At 37.9% G+C, this 16,135-nt stretch overlaps 1 protein-coding gene across 3 annotated transcripts in view; it reads left to right on the forward strand.

Moving 5' to 3' along the window:
- The window catches only part of Slx4ip (SLX4 interacting protein), a 166,181-nt gene that overhangs the window by 34,681 nt on the left and 115,365 nt on the right, over nt 1-16,135 (forward strand). The window lies entirely within an intron of this gene.

Below are 16,135 nucleotides of genomic sequence, written 5' to 3' on the forward strand. Positions count from 1 at the left end.
TGAACTGAGGAGCATAGGGTCCCCAATAGAGCAGCTAGAGAAAGGACGCAAGGAGCTGAAGGGGTTTGCATCCCCATAGGAGGAGCAATAATATGAACCAACCAGTACCCCCCTCCCCCCAGAGCTCCCAGGGACTAAACCACTAACCAAAGAGTAATGGAGAGACCCATGGCTCCGGCCGCATGGGTAGCAGAAGATGACCTGGTCAGACAGCAGTGAGAGCAGAGGCCCTTGGACCTGTGAAGGCTTGATACCCCAGTATAGGGGAATGCCAGGACAGAGAAGCAGGAATGAGTGGGTTAGTGAGCAGGGGGAGGGGGGATGGTATAGGGAGCTTTCGGAGGGGAAACGAGGAGAGGAGATAACATTTGAAATGTAAAAAAAGAAAATAGATAATAGAAAAAAGAATACTGGGGGAAAACCACTTTTTGCCTAAGTGAATGAATGAATGTGTAACATGTAGTCCTCTTGAAGAAGCCTCCTGTGCTTAGGATTTTGTTATGGTGTAGCTATAGTTCATCCACCCCCTGCCCCCAAACTCATGCTAGGCTTGGTCCTGACGGAATCAGTGATGGAGGTCTTTTAGTGGATTGCTGGCTTCCCAGAGAGTGCTTGCTCTGGCGAGGGTGGAGGAACAGGGTTCTCCTAGTGAGTCTCTTTTTCTGTATTTTGGACATTTGGCACACATCTGGCTACAGCTTTGCTTGTAGTCATGTGTCTGCACTGCATGAAGCCCTTGACAGAATAGGAGCAGGCATTCACACTGTGTTTTGGACTTCCCAGCCTCCAGAACTTTGAACCAATATAAACTTTTCTTCTATAAGTTTCTCAGGCCCAGATATTCTGTTTTAGCATCAGAAAACCATGAGATTACAAGTCATATTTGTGTGAAAAAGATAGCTACAAAACATGGGTTCCCACGCTGAACTGTGTCCATAATGTCTGAAGAAGAGAGTGGTACGGCTTGGATCATTTAGGAGTCCCGGGAGGTGTACCTGCATCCCTAAGAGCAGAAAGCACTCAGACAGAGATGGAGATGGCTTCCGAGGGAACCTTGCTGAGACAGGGTTGACTACAGCCATGGGGAAAGTGGGCATTAGTGTTGGGTATAAGAGTGGTTACAGAGGTTCCTGAACCTAACCAAGGAATTAGGTTGTGTTTTTAAGCCCTGTGGAAAACACTGGGTACTTGAATCATGAAGCCATTGGTTTGCATACAACTTTTAACCCCAGCAGAGGTTGTGCGATCACTGTGTCTACAAAGTTAAACTCATTAGGATTGCAATATTTCTGGTCTTTACATCTCTTGAATGCAAGGTGCATTCAGTATTTGGTTGCTTCATTGTTTTAATTTCTGATACCTTAAGCAAGGTAATCATCAACACGCCCCAATTTTTTCCTAACTAGATAAAGACATTTTGGATTTTTTTTCTTCTCCTCCTCCCTTTCCCTCCCCTCCTTTCCTTTCTTCTTTTTAAAATGAGACACCATCTTTAAACAGCCTAACTTGGTCTCCAGCTCCATATGTTGCTTAGGCTGACGTAACAATCCATATCTTTTAGCCTCAGCCTTACTTATTCGGCCATGTCAGCTCCGGATAGGGTTTGTAACGTTGGCTTGAAAATAAGAACAGTGCTTTATTGAAAGTATTTATGCATGCATTCACTGAAGGTATGTGATGTTCATGAGAGTTCAGGGGTAGAGAAGTACCACGCAGGATAGTTAATCTTGTAGAAAGATGGGGTGAAATGTTGCATATGTTAGGGAAAAAGGTACTGCTTTCTTCTCTGAGCCTCGAACTGAAGCAAAGTTGCTGTATGCCAGGTACTTTTCTCTATTTCTTAGTCCCTGCAACATCCCAGGACACATGTAGACCCCTCTTCAGCTGAGGAAGTAGCTTAGGAAGCTGATGTGTGTGGGTCTCAATCTTAACTCTGGGGTTTATGAATTCAGTAGTAGAGGAAATATTGATAGGAAGGCTTTCTGTTCATATGAAAGAGCTCAGTGTTATTTTCATCTCCCTTGGCGTAGATGATTACATGAGTTTGTAGCCAGGGCACCTCATTGTTCCCAGTTAGCAAAATGTTAAGGCAATTTGAAAGCCCTGATATACTACTTGAGTCAAGTTGGGTACATTCAACTTTCAACTCTAGCATTTCTTTGAAGGTGTAAAATCTACCCCTTATAAAGGAATGTAGTCTGAAAGAAAATTTTCTCAATAGGACAAAGTAATGTCTGAATTGTTGCTTTCCTAACTGGCTTTTAAAAAGGTTATGCACTCATTGGTATGAATATGTGTGTACATTTGTGCATGGAGGCCAGAGGTTGATAGGCTGTCTTCCTCATTCAGTGTTCATCTTACTTGTTGAGACAGGGTCTGACATTAAACAGAATAGCTTACTAATCCTGCTAGCCTGGCTGTCTGGGGAGCCCTAGGGAGCTCCTGCTTTTGCACCTGCATCTGCATCTACCTCTGCATCTGCCTCAGCTTCTGCCTCTGCCATGTTGTGATTTCATGTCTGCTGTCCAAACCCTGCTTAATTCTTTCTCTTAGAAGACAAAACCTTTTTTTGTTATTTCAGAGAAGAATGCAGAAGGTTTGTGTTTAAATGTTCATCTTCTTTAAGTTTTTTCTTTGTCAGTTGTAGACTTGTCTATAGTGAATTTTGACCATTTTTATCTCCCTTCACCTGTTCTCATGCCCTCTCCCTGGCCTCTGAAGGGCAGCTTCTTCCCAGCACACCATGCTCCTACTTTGATGTCTTTTTTTTTTTTTTTATGATGACTCACTGAGATTAATAAGAGTTGCTTGCATGAGCATGAGTTGGGGGTTGGTTCCTAGAGCTCAGGAAGTTTATCAGTGGCTACACTCTAGGAGAAAATGACACCACCTGGCTTAGCAACTATTATCTGCCTTTAGACACTCAAAGAGGAATGGAGTCTCATAAGCTTTCTCCCATGCATGTGCATGAAAGTTGAAGGTCCCAGTCTTTTATAGGTATTCACAGCTGCACTGAGTCTACAGCAGCCATGTTGTGTCCAGAAGATGCTCTTTTGTATCCTGTAGTTCCTACTTTCTTTCTGATCTATCCTTGAAATTCCCTCATGGAAAATGAGTCTAGTGCATTAGCTCTTAAAAGGTTAAAACAAAAACAACAAGATCAGAATCTAGTCTAATCCTCTTCACTTTGCATTTCTTACTTTAAAAAATTGTACTTACTTGTTAGATCTTCTACAGTTAAACATAATTCCCAATTTTCCAAGACCAGCTGTAGATCAGGATTCTAAAGGCCTTAATGGAAAAGGGTGGGTAATGTGTTTGTCAAGAGGCCACTTAGCGAAATCAGTTCCATGTAATTTTTAATACTGTTCCTTGGACAGAGTTTTTATGACTCAGTATTACAGATGTCATTAATTTATAATGGAAAATAGTGAGACAGTATGACAATTATCTTCAGACTCAAGAATACTTGGGCAGCAGGGGGAGTGATGATTGAATAGTTCCAACAGAGGCCATTTCAGAATGCTCCAAAGCTGAAGCTCTGGTATCACAGTTGAGCTGTGGCCTCCATGCCTCTGAGCATAGTCTATGTGCCAGCTAAGTGGCAGAATGACGACATTCAAGTATGTCAACAATTCCAGGACCTAAGGTTTCTTCTCCCAGAAGGAAATATCCTCAAATTTGCTTTTCTGGAGAGGCTGTGCTACATTTGAGGGAGGCCATGTGTACAATGCAAGTGTCATTTGTTCTTCCACAGTCAGATTTCATCATATACCATTATCTGAACACTGAGGATTTTAGAGATTCTAGCAAACCTGTTTCAGGTGCATTGTAGACATTATTATGAGGAAGGAGAATAAAATAATGTTGATGGCTGATAGCTTCTGTGTACAGGTTGGTTGAAGTCTAATTGTTGTTATAAGGTATGAGCTTTTGTGTGAAAGTCAAATCTGAATTTAAATAATGCTGCTTACCTGTACAGCCTTAGAGTAGAGGAATTCTGTAGTAGGAAGGGCCACTGCCTGAGTTGGTAGGACTAGGTTTTGCCTAGTTCCTGAATAGAATTCATTTTTAAGAGTTGATTTTTTTTGTGTGTCTTCCAAAAACATGTTGACATTCTTTGTTGTTTTACATTACCATTATTATCATCACAGTGGGCTTGTAGATATCCAAAGACAGTCTGTTCTCTTCATCCACCTTTGAATAAGAATTGAACTGCTGCCACTAGGTTTGCGTGGCAAGCACTTTTACCCACTGAGCCATTTCATTGGTCCTGTATGTAGACTTAACACTCAGTACTTAGAATGTGACCTTATGTGGAAGTATGGTTTGCAAAGAGGTAAACTAAGCCATTTGTCTGGTTCCTATAGGAACTGCTAATTTGGGCAGAAAGACATATACCTCTGTGGTGATGATGTTATGACTAACTCAACAAGATACGGAGCATATAGTCCACTAGAAACCTGGAAGAAGGAAAGGAATAGATTTTCATTCGTAGCCCTCACAGAAACCATCCATGCCAACACCTTGATTTCAGATGCATGGCTTTGGAATTGGCACATTTTGTTGGCTTAAGTCACCCCGGTTGTTGGTACGGTTATGGTGGCCTTAGGAAAGTACAGATTTGATTATGATTACCCAGAGCCACAAAACTTTGAACAAGCTTCTCAACTTGAACTTCTGCTTTCTAATTTGTAAAGTCAAGTTTTAGAGTAGATAATGTCAGGACCTTCCTGTTCTGATGTTGATGATTAAACTTCAAAAAGTGTATTCAGTTTTCAGTAAAGTAATTGTAGTTATATTTCTCAATGTAGCTAAAATATATAAACATGCTGTTTTCAGTTCCTGCTTTTGTTCTTTTCATTGAAGAGTCATTGATGATACTTCCCTTAAGCTGTAACATTGGGCAATGCTGTCCCTTCCAAGTTGACACTAAACAATGACAACATGTCTAGTCTCTATGCGAGGATACTTAGTATCCTCACAAGTAGCATCAGCATAGAGAGCATTAGCATGAAAGCTGTATGCCTGTTTACTACTCTTTGGGACTACCATATTTTGGGCATCGTTTTCTTCATTAGACCCTATGAACATTTTCCTGCAGCCATCTCTAAGGCTATTTTAGAGCTCCCAAAGCAACCTCTGGGTTATTTGCTGGAAGCCTCACTTTGTCAAACAGTAGCACAAGCAGCATGTTTACACTGTTGAGTCTCCTTCTACACCAGACTTCCCTGAGTTGGCTAGCTCAGATGGAAAGGCCTTCTTCTTTGGCTTGTCGCTAGTTGCAAGTAGGTAAGTAATGCATGATGAAGACTTTGTAGATTGTGCTGGCCCAGAGGGGTACAGGGAAGACATAACTACCCGCCTCTGTTCCAGTAGTATTCCTTAGGAATCGATATTTCTGAAATAATGTACCCTAGACTTGAGCTTTTATTTTTTCCTGTTGCTTCTAAATTATATTAGATTATTTTAAAATATCCCTTAAATGTTAAAGGAAAGGAAAATAATATAAAATTACCTCTTCTAAAAAATATGTATTTGATTCAAAGCTCAAAAATATCTTTTTAAGATTTATTTTATTTAAACTATGCACCTGACCAGAGGTGTTGGGTCCCACCAGAGCTGGAATTTCAGGTGGCTGTGAATCGCCCCATATGAGTGCTAGGAATTGAACTTGGGTTCTCTGCAAGGGCTCTTACTACCTGACTTATCTCTTCAGCTTAACAAAACAGAAATCTGTTTTGGAAAAAAAATGTATGAAAATTTTCAGTTTTCTCTTTTGTCAGGGGCTGTCCCTAATTTACCCAGAACCTATTCACACCTTGTTGCTCTGCTGTGGAGCCTCTGTCCTTAGCTTGCCATCTTACAGAGACCAAGGCCCTTAGGTTAGGCCCAAGGGTAGAATTTCACAGGGCAGAGGGTCAGCTCTAGGTGGATGTTCAGATGGGCCTTGAGGTTCCTGTTTTCTTTGTAGTCTGTAGAAAAGTGGTTAACATAAAGGCATACTCACTGTGAATAACTAAGTTAAAATTGAATGAAGCTCATTACTTTTTAAAGATTACTATGAAAGATTCCTAAAATTGTTCTAATACTTGTGGCTTAAATATTTTCTCTGATTTAAGTTTTCTGCTTAGTTCCACCCACTCATGCATCTTTTATAGGTCAAAATGTTCTCTTTGTTAATAGCTAATTCTAAGGAGGCTCTGATGATTCACTTTTATGTCTGTGTGGTGGTGAACACTTTGGAAAAGCAGCCCTACTGTGAAAAGTCTTCAGATAAAATCTCTACCATGCAAACGTACAAAATATATTTTGAAAGGAGATTTTTTTTTTTTACCGTTTGAAATTGTAGAAAATTTTTGTATTAAAACTTTCTTTGTATGCATATATAGTTGTTGATGCTGCTTATAGTTTATGTTCTTGAGTAAATGCTGATTTAATTATTAAATCATCCACTCTGGCTCTGATTGTGCCTCATGCTGTCTGTAGGCTCTGAGTCTCAGTGCCACCTTCTACAGAGCAGTTGTCATGAGAGGTAGTCCATCCGTTTAGATACATATGTTTTCTTGTAAAGGGTTTTTTCTTACAATTTTGTATTAGTTACTTTTCTGTTGGTGTGAAAAATACCATGAACAAAAGTAATTTATGGAAGACAGATTATTTTGGCTTATGTTTCTAGAGAGATACAAGTCCAGCATGGAGGGGAGACCTGGCAACCATCTGTAGGCAGGGTGTTAGGAATAGGAGCTGAAAGCAAGTGTCTTGAAGCACAAGCAGAAAGCACAAAGAACAATCTAGAAGGGACACAGACACAGTCTCAGAATGTGCCCAGTGATGGACTTCTTCCAGCGAGGCCTGACCGCCTAAACCCTCCCCACAGCGCCACTAATGGGGACCAAGCATTCAAATGACCAGACTTCGTGGGTCACTTCTCATTCAAACCATCACAAGTGCGAAGAGAGGATCAGAAATAAACACAGCCACCCCAGAGGTTCGAGGTTAAAAGCCACAGTTTCACAGGCTCTTTGGACATCACATTTTCCAGGATTCACCGGTTTGAACTTTTCCAAACCTAACACCCTTTCTTCTGGTGACTAGTTGTTTTGGTATTTAATTCCTTGTACCTTTTCCAGAAAAACTTGAATTAAAAATGGAACTAAAAAACCCACCCTGCCCATATGAGTGTTAGTTGTTAGAAGTAGAAAAGACTTAGTGAACCTATAGTTTGAAATTATTGGTCACATAGTTGCTTCTGAATTATTGTGGATTTTTCATTCTTGTTTGTTCATTTAGCTTGGTGTCATCTGTCTTCCCCCTTTCCCTAGCAGCATGGCTTAGAGTTCATGCTGTGACTCAAATCCTGTAATTCAGTAGCTTCTTATGTGTTTTCTGCTACAAGATGAATGGCTTTCACACTCCTTGCATGCTTACTTCCATCCTCTCCTGCTGGAGAGTATACAGAAAGATAAGCACTCCTCCACACTGGTTTTAGTTAGCTACACTTTGTAAAAAGCTCATTGTTACACAGCTTGGTACTTAATCCTCCCTCCTCCATTCCTCCCTCTCTCCCTCCCTCCCTCTCTCCTTTCTTTCCTTCTTTTCTTCCTTTTAATTTTCATATGTGAATACAATGCATTTTGATCATATTCTTCCCCTCCAACTCTTTCCATGCTATTACACCCCTTTCATATTTACATGTGTGCTCTCTCTCTTTCCCCTCTCCCTCCCTCTCACTTCCCCCCCCTCATATTCTCTGTGTGTCTGTATCTATGCATGATCTCTATCCTGTAGAGTCCAATTACTGTTGTATATGTATGTGCATGGGTTTAAGACTGACCACTTGTGACATGAGCTGGTTTATCAGTGGGCTTGTCTCTGAAGCAAACTAACTTTTATATATCAAGGGGCTTCTCCCTGAAGAAGACAGATTTATATTCATATATGTATTCTCCCTCTATCCCTCCCTTCCTCCATCCCTCCCTCTGCCCCTCCCTTTTTTTCTCTTCCCCCTCTCTGTCTGCCATTGACTGCCTATATATCTTCATCTGTTGTAAGGCCTTGTAAAATTTCTACTATCTTTATATTATACTATCTGGTATTTCTACTATCTTTATATTATACTAGCTGGTATTGTCATTATATAGGCTTTGTTGATCTCATGGGCTTAGCTTTGGACTTCTCTTTCTTAAGGTCTTTTATCCTGTTTTCTGCAATGTTTCCTGAGCCTTAGGTATAGAGGTTATATCAATTGTGGTAGATGTATCAATTGTGACTGGGTTCTTCATGGTTACTTGTTCTCCACATTTGACTAGTCATGGGTTTCTTGAATGGTCTTCATCTGCTGCAAAAGAAGCTTCATTCATGAGGATGAGACCTACACTTGCATGTGTTTAGAAGAGTAAGTATTTATAATACAGTTAAAATGGTTTAGGAAAGTCATTGGTTGTCAAACTGTGGGTTATCACTCCTTTGGAGTTGAGTGATTCTTTCACAGGGGTCAACTAAGACCATTGGAAAACATAGGATATTTATGTCATAGTTGAGCAAAATTACAGTTGTGGAGTAGCAATGAAAATAATTTATGGCTGGGGTCATCACAAGATGAGGAACTGTATAAAGGGTCACAGCGTTAGAAGGTTGAGAAGCACTGGTTTAAGTAGTTATGTTCTACCATCTCCCCTGAAATCTTTTATATCTGCATTGAACTTGTTCTCCCCCTTCCTCCCTTCTTTCTTTCCTTCCTTCCTTAACTCCAGAAATGATTTCTTTGGTTAAATCTTCTATCTTTCCTTAGTATAGTGTATGTGTGTGTGTGTGTGTGTGTGTATGTGTGTATGTATATGAGAAAAGACTTAACATCTATATTATATATATATATATATATATATATATATATATACTTACATTATATGTGTATATATAATGTAAACTCCTATACATAGTTGATTAATAAGTGCTCAGAAAGTTATTATACAAGCCAATGGCTAATACATTATCAGTATTTTTGGGTTAAAAATTGTAAACATATTTATGTTCTCCTGTATGTCTCTTCAGCCTATAACTTTGGTCTAAAAATAATCATTTTTTTATTTTATATTTCCTCATCCCATGTATGTTTCATGCATTTTCTATAAGAAATATGTCCATAAATAGCACTTGGAATTGCTTTGCACACTTTCAAACTTACTACAATTGGTAAATGGTGTACATAATGCTATGCCATTGCTTTTCCTGCTCATTGTTAGGTTATGATGGGAGAAGTCAGCATACGGATGCGTGGATACATTTAACTGGGTGATAGGCCTGTTGCATAGCTTCCCCTCTGGTAACTGTAGGCTATTTTCCTTTGCTAAAGAATATTTAAGTTGTTCCTTATTTTGTGGGATTGTCAGCCATTCACTGTATACATTTACATGTATAGACAGAGAGCAGTCATCTTGGCATTACTGAACTGCAAAGGACCAGTCAGTCTGACCACACTATACACTGTACTTTGTTTTACATTGTAATAATTGTCTTATTTCTCTGTATACTTAAGAATTTTTGTTATTGCCATGATTTTTTTTGCTATTATTGGTCTTCTGCACTATCCTGCAGAAATTATACAGTTTATTTTTTATTGTTTCTCTTTATTTTTATTGTTCTACAAGGTGGTTGTGCCCTTTACCTGAGTCATAATACTAACCAGTGCCTTGGTTTTGGTCTGTGTCTATGATATGCTTGTGAAGAGCTTTAAAAGTCTGGTTTATCAGTCTTTTTGGTTAGTGCCTTTTATGTTTAACTGAAAAAATATCTGCCTAGCCAAAATCCCGGATGTGTCTTATATTAAACCATGTTTTCTCCATACTCTCTTTATGATTTGCTCTCAGGTTTGTGACTCTGCTTCCTGTTTCCTGAGTTCTGGGATCACAGACATGTGCCATCATGTTCAGCTTTAAAACTTTAAATTAGTTTTGTCATCCAAATGAGACTTTTTGAAGATGTATTTATGAGTGTACTATAACTGTCTTCAGACACACCAGAAGAGGGCATCAGATCTCAATACAAATAGTTGTTAGCCACACGTGGTTTCTGGGAATTGAACTCAGGACTTCTGGAAGAACAGTCAGTGCTCTTAACCACTGAGCTAATTCTCCAGCTCTGCAAATGTCATCATTAACATCCATTTAGTCAGGTATCTTCTGCAAGTTCTGTATGGATTTTAGCAACTGATAGAGAAAAAAAATGTTTGGGGAAAATATTTTCTGTTTTGCAGATATTCTATTCTTGGCTTCATTTCTTGAACAATGAAGAAAATAGCCCATGCATATTATGTTTATGATACAAGTATTATATGTAAAGCAATCCATTTCATACAAGGACCCAGTCATGTGTGGTCCTTAATGTGCTCAGGAGGTCCTGGAACCCATTTCCATAGGTGAGGGGAACAGCTGTTTAGTATGTGACACCACATTAGTATCTACTTTTATTTAATGCCATGTGGAGAGCTAGTGTTCTTGGAGAGAAGTAGTTGTCTCTTTCCCTACTGATATGCAGTACTTTTCTGTCATATATTATTATACCAGTAGACATAGATGTTCTTGACTTATGCATTATTTTCCAAGAACTATTTTCGTTGTTTTAAATTATGTGTACATGAATAGGTCAGTGTGTGGCTATGAGCATATAAGTACAAGTGCCCACTGAATTCTAAAGGTGCCTGGAGATACAGATGGTTGTGAGCTACCAGTGTATGTACTGGGAATAGAACTTGGATCCTCTGCCAGACGAGTTAGGAGTAGGCACTCTTAACCCCTGAGCCATGTCAACAGCTCCCTTCCCTTGATTTCTCTCTGTCTCTGTCTCTTTCTTTCAGTGTTTTGTTTTCTTGTGTTTGTTTTTTTGAGGCAGAGTCTTACTCTATAAATTTGACTGGCCTGACAAATTTATGTAGACAGTCTTAAACTAAGAACTCACAGCGATCTCCTTGTTTCTGCTCCCCAAGTGCTGGGATTAAAAATATGTGCCACCAGACCTGATGACTTATACAGTATTTTTGTCTTTCATCTCTTTATATGCCATCATAAACTATTCTGGTTGGTTTTCATTCAGTTCTCATGTATCCATTTTATACTTTTTTCTTATGTTTTGTTTTTAAGACCAAGACACTTTGTAGCCCAGGCTGTCTTTGAACTCTGATCCTCTGCCTTCCCAAGTGCTGGGATTATAGCTATTTGTCATCATACCTGGTCTTATTTTCTACGTCTGTTATGACCTATTATTTTTATAAATGTTCTGATTTTGTTAGTTCTTGTGTTCCTGGGAATAAACATTGTAGTGATATTTCAGTATTAGAATTTAGAATTATTGAATCTATTTTTATAAATGAGCATTATTGTTGATGTTTCTATTCCTTTTTATGGACTTTCTTTGTTACTGGTCTCATTAAAAAAGATGAATCACCCCTTCTAAGAATTTGAAAATGGCTTGTGATTGAATCAAGCTTTCCTGTAAAACCACTGAGGCTGGGGGAGAATGAGAACAGAGGATCTGGTTTTTTCAGTTTCTTCCAAAATATTGGTTTGTATTTTAATATTTCTCTTGCGTCTTTGTTAATAATGAGTACTTTTCTTCATAAGCAACAGTTTCATTCATGATATCACATATACTGACAGTGGGTGAGCCTCTGCCTTCCTAGGATTGACCCAACAAGGTTTGCTTGTTTTTTGTTTTTCATCAAAAAGCTTTATTTTGTGTAGTAGTATTTATATGGAATAGAATTTTTCCTTTATTAATTTCTGCTTTTGTCTTCTTTTCCTCTTAACTTTTTCCTTTCCCTCTTTTATCTATCTATCTACCTTGATCTTTTTCTCATTGTATGTCGCTTATACTTTGAGTTAATTTATTTATCTATTTTATATTATTGGAAATACACATAGTAAAGAGCAGGAAGAGCAAGGAATTAGAAAACAGTAATAAAAATACAAAGTTTCAGTTAGGTGGAATCCATTTTGACGTTTTTGCACAAATCCTATGAATGTTATTAATAAATATGTTTCAAACATTATGTGAATGAATTTCAGATGTCTTGCCATAAATACCAGTATGTGACCATTTCTATGGAATGCCACTTAGTTCGATTCATTTATTCCCCTTTTCACATATATCAAAATGTCACATTGTATCCCATAAATATGTTCAATTATTTGTTAATTTAAAACAATAAATACATGTGACTGAAAAATTAAATCTCATTAATTAGTATAATAGATTTTAATATGTAATACATATTTCATATTATCATAGTTCATCTATAAATATTCTGTGATTATATTATTACTCCCTCTTTGAAGTATTTAGGGTCATAGGGTAATTTTCTTAAATACATATTAAGAACATTTTTTGTGGCTAGAAATGTTCATTGGTAGAATACTTGCCTACCATGGGCAAGCCTTGAGATTGATTCCTGGCACTGCAAGCAAAACAAAACAATACCAAACAAAAATTTGTCACTTTCTAATTTAAGTGCCTACAGTATGTTAGGTGATTGTTGATATTTTCTTTCTGACCTGGCACATAGTCAGTTTTAAATTTTAATTTACTTTGATTTTTATGTACGTGTGTCTTTGTGTGTATGCTATGTTGGGGGTGCCTTTGGAGGCTAAACGTGGGCATGTAATATCCTGAGTCTGCAGTTATAGGCAGTTGGGAATCGCATGACAGAGTTTACGAAGAATGGAACTGGGGTTCTCTGAGAGAGAAGTAAGTGGCCTTAACTTCTGAACCATTTTCTAGTCCAACCAGGTTCCTTTTCAGTCAGTAGTCAGTGCATAATTGAAATAATTTCACCTTCTATAGCTATTAACTTCAAGCTTCCGTGCGACTTTCAGGTTGGTTTTGTTTGCTGTTACAAAGTTCGGCCGGTTCCTTAGCTTCTGGCACGGTTTCTGGTCATGCACTTGTCCTTTTTACTACATTTCAACAGTGTTGCTTCCTGTCTCTTAAAGCTGCTCTGCTAAGTCTAAAGTTTAGGATTAACATCTTCCTAAACTTTTCTATTTATAGTATCAGATATTTATGATTAGTGATGTGAATCCTTTGCTGGAATATTCGATTTTTTTTCTGGGGTTAACATTTTGTTACAAGTTCTTCTTTTGATTAAAAATTGTAAAGCTTTTGTTTTCCCAACTTTTTTATTTATCAGCTTTAGGAACATTGGACTCGCTTGCTTGCTTATTTATTTATTTATTTATTTATTTATTTACATATTTAGCAATCTGTATTTATTCATAAACTACATTATTGCAAATAGTGATAAAAGTGAAAAAACATTTTTTAGTACAGTATATATTTGATTGATGTGTGTGTGTTCCCCTCCTGTCTTCTGATTTCATCTAAACTTTATATTTCCTTCTATCCAGAAGTCCTTCTTCTGGTTTAGAATGTGTGTAGTTAGTTATTCTATTACTTTAGAATACTTTTCTTTACTTTGTTGTATAACCAAGATTATAAACATAAGAAAATTCACCTTGAGAACCACAAGTTAACACATGTCATTTTTCTTGCAGAATATAAAATCTGGAGGCCGACCTATCATTAGCAGCTCAGGCGTCTGCCTTTCAGCTTGCCGTCCCTGAAGCATGGACTTTGTTTTGTGTTGTGGCCATGAACTGGCCACTTAACTTTCAGACAGCACATCAGAGTACTGGACAGGAAGAGGCTGGGAAAGGGCAAATGGGAAAGGAGATAACACGTACTAATAATTGCCTCTTTGTCTGAAAAGGAGTACCAGCCAAGAGACTTACTTCCCTTTTGTGGTCCAGAGCTGTGCCACATACCCTCTGTGGCTGGGAGGAGGCTAGGGAGAAACTGAGCATCAGAATTGGGATTGGCTTTTCTATAGATCTATTCCCCCACATATATTTAGTTCTCAAAATTTTCAACAAATTCTAAAGTCAGCGGTATCTCTGTTCTTTCTATAATATAACCTAGACTAAGGACATCTCGCTTAAACATTAAACAGCTTGCCCAGAATGAACTGTCTATTGATTATTTATCTGCTTGGCATTCCCTACCCCTGGGCCCCGAGATGACTTTCTGAATTATTTCATTTTACTTCTGGAATCCTAGGCAAGCAGTACTCATCACTGAACAACAACATCCCAGTGCACTTTCCCAAGTTTTAAATATCATTTTATATGTGCTTCTAATAGTTTGTAAATGGTTTCAAAACTTTGAATATGACTAGAGGGATGCTTCAGAATAAGGCCCTACGTATGATGTTGATTGTGGATTCTTTGGCAATTATCAAGAGTTTTACTTGTGTGACAGAACTCAAATTGGTGGTTGCCATTACAACCCATTTCAGATTGTTTTCAGAGTCCAGGTTTCTAAAACTCCATATTAAATTTTTGTTTTTGAAAACCATCTCATACTTAATTCTATTTTAGACAGTTTTTTTTTTTTTTTTGGTCATAGGCAGCCCTGTCTAGACTGTAACAATAGCAGTTCTAACATGCCTGTTTTCTTCTAAGTAGGAGAAAAGAACACAAACAATTAGATGGTAATTTCTCATTGAGAATGACAACTAAAAATGAAATACATATACATATTTTAGATAGTAAGCCATCTCCACTTCTTAATATGATATTATTATAATGTTACTAACTTAATAATAAATAACATGTAATTTTTCTTTCTTTCTTTCTTTTCTTTTTTTTCTTTTTCTTTTTTTTTTTTTTTTTTTTTTTTTTTTTTTTTTTTTTGGTTTTTGGTTTTTGGTTTTTGGAGACAGGGTTTCTCTGTATAGCCCTGGCTATCCTGGAATTCACTCTATAGACCAGGCTGGCCTTGAACTAAGAAATCCGCCTGCCTCTGCCTCCCAAGTGCTGGGATTAAAGGCGTGCACCACCACCGCCCTATAACATGTAATTTTTAAGCAGACACATATATGCATACCTTGCTTTATTCAACTCTAGATTATTCTTTATATTCACTTAAAAAATGGCAAGGTCATAAGTTTGAGGTCAACCTTGCTAGATCGTGAGACCTTATTCTCAAATAAGCAAACAAAATTGTCCCACAACAAAAAGCGAAGAGAAGACCGCATTTATGATATTACATGTCAAGAGTTTATGACCTTTTCCCCCATGGGCTGAAAAACATGTATGTATGTAAGACCTACCATTTTTACATCCTCTGTTTCTTTCTATCCCTCTTATTCTTATTTTGAGATTTTGTTTTGTACCCATTATTGTTTTGAGATAAAGTCCTTGGTGATCATGCTTTTGAACTCAGACATCAAATGTCTAATGTGTGAGCCCTTCACAGATGACGGTTATATCTATGCCAGGATTGTGCATAAAAGGATGTGTAGCCACTTGATTCTTCATTATTCTTCATGTGTTCTTTAGGTAGGACTTCTTTTCCACTGGCCTGATGTCATTGGATGAAATCATTGGATGGCCTTTTCAATGTGAATTATACTTAAATATAAATCATGAAAAGTTCAGTACAAATTTAGTCACATGTACATGCATTGATGGTCACTAAAACAGTGAAGACACTGCAGTTGCTTTATAGCAGAAATATGAGTTTTACTAATGATGATGATAATGATCTTTTCTATAACCAGCAATAATAGATGAGACACAAGACAAGCATCACTGTTTTGATCTTCTCTGTCAGGAAGAACTTTGTTAGACTACTATACCTTGTTGCTTTCAATTTCAGATGCATACCTCTGTTCATCTAGACCTACTTCCAGTTCATAGGCTGCTGAAAAGGACACACACACACACACACACACACATTTAACATTTAAGAGCCAGGCATGACAATCACAGTTGAAGGATCCAAGTGTTGGGAGTTTGAGACCATCCTGAGTAGCATAGCCAGATACTGTATCTCTTGAGTAAAGCACATTATCTTTGTTGGGTCAGCTGAAGGCTTTAAAGCTTAGACCCCAAGGAAGGAGGTTAGCCTTTAGACTGCTTTCCAGGCTGAAGCTTACATCAGCATCTTTCTCATCCCCAGCCTCTTGGCCCAGCCTGCAGAGTTCAGACATTATAGCCTCTAAGTTGTTCTCTTGCTCTCTTTACATACCCACACCCACAGCCCTGCTGCTTCCATTTCTGTAAAGAACCTTAATAATAGG

This window comes from Apodemus sylvaticus, chromosome 5 (assembly GCF_947179515.1).
Source record: "Apodemus sylvaticus chromosome 5, mApoSyl1.1, whole genome shotgun sequence".
NCBI lineage: Eukaryota > Metazoa > Chordata > Mammalia > Rodentia > Muridae > Apodemus > Apodemus sylvaticus.